Here is a 7,037-nt window from a genome sequence, read left to right as displayed (position 1 = left end):
GTACTGGGACACCACCTTCTCTGTGGGTCTGTGGCCACCTGCCCCAGGCACATGGTTGTGCTAGAAACTTCCCTGTGAAGCAGTCCTGTGCTGCCCCAACAATCAGCCCAGGGTGGTGTCGCAGGCACAGCTGACCCCACACCCAGGAAGGAGAGGGGCAGGGCTGCCAGGGAAGGCAGAGGGGCTCGGGGGCTCGGCCCACGCCAGGGTTCCTGGGCTAGCCCAGCGAGAACGTTCCAAACTGGAAATACTCAGGTTTGAAGTATCAAATACTTCGTGTTTAAAGTTAGCTGGCACGAAGGACACACGTGTCTCTTTCTAGGTGGCCAGGTAAGTGACGAGGCTAGTCGGCCCTCCCATCTGCCAGGTCCCCCTGGCTCCAATCTACCTGATGGTTCTATCACAGCACTCGTGACACCTGGGGTCCTCAGGACCTGGGGCTGGGGACACTCAGTGAAGTTAAGGGGAAGCTGCGCCTGCCGGGATCTGGGGTCAGAGCCCACGGACAAGGCGCAGAGAGCACCAACCTTAGCTCCACCACACGCTGGCCACTTTCAGCATGAGGTCTCCTTCCTCAGCACTCTCAGTACCTTCAGGGAATGCTACCATCTGCCGTCACCGTGGACTGTAGGCAACACACGCCAAACCCCTGCCTCCCCTCACACGCCCCATCCAGGACCCAGGGGTCTCCTGCTTTCTCCTCCCTTAGATCCACCATTAATGATATAAACCATGGACCCTGAGCTCTTCATGGCTGTTACCCACAAAGCCCAGCTCTCACAAAGTGAGACGCTTTGCCGAGAGTTTTCAAGCACATTTTGAAACTTTAGAGAGTATTGTTTTCCTAGTCCTTTGGTTCTGCCCTGGCAGCAGGGTGGTGGGGGCCCCGCTCCTCTGATCGAGGGGTCCAGGGACGCATGTAAGGAAGAGAGATGGACGCGGACCTCAGGTGAAGTCTGAATTTTACCCCCGAGTCGCCCCAGTCTGGGTGGCGTTCCACCAACACCATCATGGCTTCACTCGTGCCCCCTCCCCAGACAGGCCTGCCCTGACCATCCTGCACATAGAACCCATCGGTCTCCACCCCGCTGCAGTTTTCTTCTGAGCACCCACTTCTTTAAGATATTACAATACACACTTGTGTGTTAGTCCTCGCCTTATCCCCCCCCCACACACACATACATTAAAATGAAAGGACCATGAGAGAAAGCACTTTCCTTGTCCACTGCTGGTTCTCAGTGCCCAGAACAACGCCTGTCACGTAGCAGAGGTTCAATAAGTATTGGTGCATAAATAAATGGGTGAGCGGACCTTATGAACAGGATGCCGTCAACTCCAGTGCCCTCACGAGGCCGCGAGGCCACTGCTGGTCCCCGAAAGCATCCTTGGCACCCCGTGTCTGGGGGAAGAGTCCAAGTGCAAACCCAGAGCTTGCTTGCAAACGCAGCACTGCAGTGCCACAGCCCTGGGCTGCCAATCAAGGGTCCTGTCAAGGCAGCTGTTTTCCGTTCTTTCTATAAAATTCCAGGTTCACACCTGACTGACACAAACAGACAGATGGAGCCACCTAAAGAGATGGTGCAGGGGACAGAGAACAGGGCTTCCTCAGGGCAGCAGCGAGCTCACTGTGCCTGGGTGCCAGGCCCTTGGGGCTGCTTCCCAGGGTCCTCCAAACTGAGGTGAGAATGTAGGATTCGTTGGCCTACGGTAGGCAGAATGATGGCCCCCCAAAAATGTCCACACCATAAGCCTGGAACCGTGAAGGCATTACCTTATGTGGGGAAAGAAAACCCTAGAGATGAGAGATAGCCTTGGGTTACCCAGAGGCTCTCAGACTAATCCCTTGCATTCTTTAAAGAGAGCGAGAACCTTCCCTGGCTTTGATCAGATCGAGGACATGAAGAAAACAAACGTAACCCTGTCAGCTCTGAAGAGAAGGGCCAAGCCAAGGCATGGGAGCTTCTAGAAGCTGGGAAAACGCAAGGAAATGAATTCTCTCCCAAAGCCACCAAATGGACGCTGCTTCAGCCCAGTGAGGCCTGTGTTGGATTTCTGACCCACAGAATGGCACGATACGTTCGCATTGTTTAAGCCAGGAATTTGTGGTAATTTGTTACAGCAGCAATAGGAAACGAATATATGGTCTTGCCTAAAATAAAAAAAAACAAAAAAATAAAAGGTATCGGTCAGAAAACTCTGAGTCCCAAGGTTGTTCCACTTTTGGCCGCCAGCACAAAATAACTGAGTTCAGTGAACACAGTAAGTACAGACACCAGGGGACACTTGCCAAGTTCAGAAGGTTCTGGCCCAACAGAGTTCAGTGCTCAGTCAAGTGACATCCTAGAAAGTGTTTTCTATTACACATAAATTTAAATTTTTAGGCCAGAAGGTGAAATAGGGCCACCATGTTTCCTTGGAGACATTGGATGGCCCCCTGGAGCTCTCAGCTCACACAGTCACACTTGTCGCAAAGGTCCAGCAGGTGGAGACATCATATGCAAGGTGGGGACCACGCTGAAGACACGTGTGGAGGGCCACACTCACCGGTGCCTCGGCAAGAAGCTGCCCTAACATTCCTTGTCTCGGGATGAGGGAATGCCTCCATCTTGGGAGCTAGAGGAAGACAGCACTACAAAAACCAGCCAATTCTTAGGCCGTAATGGAGGTGACATTTATTCCTATCCCAACTCCACCCAAGAGGCCTCAGCCTGCCCCCTGGGGAACCACAGCAAATATTCAAGCATGTTGAAGGGAGAAAGGAGTGGCTTTCTCACCTTGTGACTCACGCTAATTTAACACCATGTCCTTATACAATTTAATACCATTCACATGCCCCCTCCCGTTGGGAACCCCCAAGCTACGTCATCAAACCTTCTGCCAGGCTTCTCAGACAGGGACCCGAGTCAGACTCAGCCCTTCCTACTCAGTGTCTCCACCTCCTCCCTATACCTACCCTCTCTGCTTCCTGGCAAACTGATCTGCGTGTATACACAGAGCAGGTAAGAAACGAAACCTTGGCCCAGGTCCAGCTCCCAGTAGGTCTGCCTGCTGGGAATCTCCACGTCCCCAAAGTAACTAAAATGGATGGACTTGCAAGTTGATAAATCTCTAAATCGGCTTCATGGTCTTCCAGTAAGAACTAAGACCATGCCGATGGCCAAGTGGGGTCTCTGGAACCGAAGCAACAAATACACATGTGATGAAAGGGTGCTGCTGGCTCCTCTCAGACCTCGGTAATTCACCAGTCTGAGCCCCACAGAAGCCAGATTCCCTAGGATGACAGTGGACAATTTCGGTAAGATACATGTACGCCAGGGGGTGGGAGATAAGGCATAGAAAATTTAGAGACCCAAAAAATCAGTGGACTTTGTAGGGGTCCAGTGGCCAAAAACAGACCAGGACAACCGCTCTAAAGCACAAGGTACCCCATCTCACGTCCCTCACACATAAAAGCAGCAGTGTGCTGGCTCTGGAGGAGGCGCTTCCTCATCTCAGAACAGTGCTGCAGTCCCATGTGGGGACAAGAATGACTTCTGCGTGGAGAGGCGCCATCAGGATCCAGGATCCAGGCAATCCCTCATGACCCAGATGAGGTACGAAGGACCACGCAGAGCTTGTGCCAGAAGGAATTATGCACCACATGGAAAACCACCACCACTCATGGCACAGCCTGGGCTGCAGAGACAAACTGCCACGCAGTCAGAGCTCATCTTGACAACAAAGCTGGTTTTCATCAACCTACCAAGTCATGAGCTCGGGTAGGCCCAGCAGCAATCCTTGTGAGAGGGGAGACTTTCACCCAGGATTGTCATGGGTGGGGCCCTAGGGCACGGCCAAGCTCCACGGGTTGGCAGGTCACACCCATGTCGTCCACTACTATTGTACCCTCCCCCCACCAACACCTGTGGTACCGGAGGGGCCTGTGTGACCGGCTGTGGGAGATGGAATGAGGCTGTGCCTGGCTGGTTCTCCGCTCGGTCTGTGAACATAAGCTTCAGAGACGGCTGTGGCACTCTGGCCCCACACAGTGTGGCCCTGAAAGACAGCAGTGAGGGACCTTCCCAGCAACCTGAGCTTCCGTGGCAAGCTGGGCAATTTGCCCCGAGTGGACAAAGGTGCCCTGACATAGAACCCTGGGCAGTGGCAAATGACTTGGCTGGTTGGTCAAGAGGTCGGGAAGGGCCATCGTTGGGGTCGGCAGACAGGGGCCTGGGAAAGACGCACAGGGTTGAATCCATGCACCGGCAGGGAGTGACAGGGGCTATGTCCATGCCAGTGGCACCGCAGGGCACGGAGGACACACTGAACAGTAGAGGACAAGGAACGGCTCAGCCCGTGTGTCCGCCAGCCTGTCACCGGCCACCGTGCTGGCACATGGCCTCATGAATGCACAGACATGGTAGCACGAGATTGCGCATGAGCCCAGTGTCATGGGCTCCTGCTCTCTACGGCTATGGCCACTGCCAGACGTCCACCTTGCAGCCACAGAGACCGAGGCTGAGTCCCTGACATGGCACCGTACCACAAGAAGGCCTGCCACCCGCTTGGGAGCACCCTGATGTCATCAAACCCCTGCTACCTGGAGGAGGTAGTGACCCCACCTGACTGGCAGTGACACACCTTCTGGACATGAATTTGCCATCCTGCTCACAGGGCTTCAGCCAGCCGGGCAGCCAAGGGTTTGCTCCAAGGCTGGGTCTCGCTTCGTAACAGAAGATGTGACAGTGGGACGACGACCCTGCGGTCCCGGGTCCCTCACTCACCACCCACAAGAGCAACACGATGGCCCTGCAAAGAGCCCTTGCACATGCCCACCCGGGATGACCTCCCAGGAGAGAAGGTGCCTCTTCTGAGATGCAGCAAACGCTCTAACACAGTGAAAAGTATATGGTCTGGGTTCCCAGGAGGGAACCAACTGGGGCGGGAGCCAGGGTGGAAGGCTGGGCCCACCATCATCCCTCCTGGTGACCCCCGGGGACATGTGCTCGCTGTCCTGGTGACTCTGCCTATTGGGTCTAAAGCTCCTGATCCCCTGACCAGGATCTTCTCTGCCGGGGGACCTGGCCAGAGCCCCACGACATTGTAAGCTGCCACTGTCACCTGTTCACTTCAAATTCAGATGCCTTGAGTCCAGAAAGAAAGGAGAGGAGGAGACAGGGCGGCTGTTACACCAGCGGGGTGCCTCTTGTCCCAGCGCCATCTCGCGTGAGCAGATGGATGAGAGCAGCCGCCATGCAGGAAAGGGGCCTGCTAACCGAGGACATTCCCTTCAGAGAAGAGGGTCTGACCATTACCCCAGCGAGTCACTCAGGCCAAAAGACGAGCCGGCCAAAGATGAGGAGTGAGCAGTAGAGGACGGGGAGATAAGGGAGCGGACGTGGCCAAAACCACTGTGTCTGCGGTGGGGGCGGTACCCTCCTCACAGTCTCCCCTGGAAAAGAGACCAGCCAGGGTCCAGCAGTGGCGTGAGTTGGGGGTCACAGGCACAGATCCGGTCACACTTACGAACCTGCGTCCATGCTGAGTGGGACTCAGGACAGCCCAGTTCTAAGGGCATGTGCCCCTGGCATTTGCCATTCTGTCACCTGACAAGTGGCTCCGCCAAGCCCCAGGTCCTGCAAACACCGCAGGCCCCCCCACGCAGACGCTCACTGGGCCAGGCAGGCAGGGTGCCAGCTCAGCCCAATGCCACCACCCTGGACCTGGGCCCCGTGTTCCGAGCTATTTGGATTTTTCAAGAGAATCAAAACTAGATTTTTATAGAACACTCACCGTTTTACATTTGTCCTCGATTTTAAAAAAAGAAAGGAAAAAAAGGGGGGGAAAATGACATCGTGATGTCCAAGCAAAATACACGCCCACAAGAGACAAGCACAGGCCTGGGAAAGGTTTGAGAAGGAAGTCAGACGCGCAGCCTCTTCCAGCCACTGGAAGATAGCAGGGCCCTGGAGAATCTGTGCCTCGGTTTCTCCATCTGTGCCTCATCTTCCAGTGACTCACTCGGGCCAGACACTGCAGCGCCCATGTCCTGGGTGTCCTTCTAAATCCTGCTCTCACCCTGACAATTCTCTCATCCCAGAACAAATCACGTTCATTTCTAATTTGAAGCCAGCAACTAGAAAGGTATTTTGCCAGAAATTCTATTTCTCTCAAGGGCAGGGAATGGGTACCCCGCTTTCCCTCACCTCTCACCGCATTTCTTCAGCTTTATTACTAACTCTTTGCTGCCTCATTTTTGTCTCGTTCCCCGCCTGGACTCGGGAGGCCGTGGTCTCCTCCTCTGGGGTTCAGGAATTTTAAAGTGACCATCGCTGTGTGCAGAGGGGCTCCCCGAGCAGAGCGCTCTCTACAGAGCCCATCGCCGAGGGACGAGGCCCTAGCCGGTGGCACTTGAAGGAGCGCTCAGCACATGCTCCCCGTGAGTGACCACGATGTCCCTGACTCCATCCAAGGCTGTCCTTAGAAGCTGTATGTGAGGAGCCGGAGGAAATGGCCGGCCTCCGCTGAGGTCATCCCCCACCTGCTCTGGGCTGGGAGCTGGGGCTCCTTGAGGAACTGGCCAGCACCATCCAAGGATCTCAGCACACCAGCACACGGACATGCCAGCCGGCCACCTGCAGTGGGTCCGAGCAGAGCCTGCCTCAGCTTGTGGAGTCTCATCTCCAGCTACTCCTGGCAAATTCAGGAAACAGGTCCCAGAAGAAGCACAAGAGGAAAACTACAGGAAATGCGCACTCACCGTGAAATACCAGCCCAAAGCACAAACTCGGTAATCCCAGCAATGATGTTGGAAGCCCACGATGGCTAGCAGCCGACAAATACCCGCAGACCTCAATCCATTTTTATTGTATTCAGGCTGCAGTGTTGTATTTCCTGCCTCCCCTTAGCACCACACATACAGTGTACTTGAAAACAAAAATCTATAATATTGATCCCACAATGTCACCACAATTATTCTTTTGAAACAGCCATTGAAAACAAATTACATCTGCACTGCCTTTTCATCCGCCCGCTGTGAGCAGAGCTCACGGTGGCCT

The sequence above is a fragment of the Rhinolophus hipposideros genome (assembly GCF_964194185.1).
Source record: "Rhinolophus hipposideros genome assembly, chromosome: 21".
NCBI lineage: Eukaryota > Metazoa > Chordata > Mammalia > Chiroptera > Rhinolophidae > Rhinolophus > Rhinolophus hipposideros.
This window is presented reverse-complemented; position numbering follows the sequence as displayed.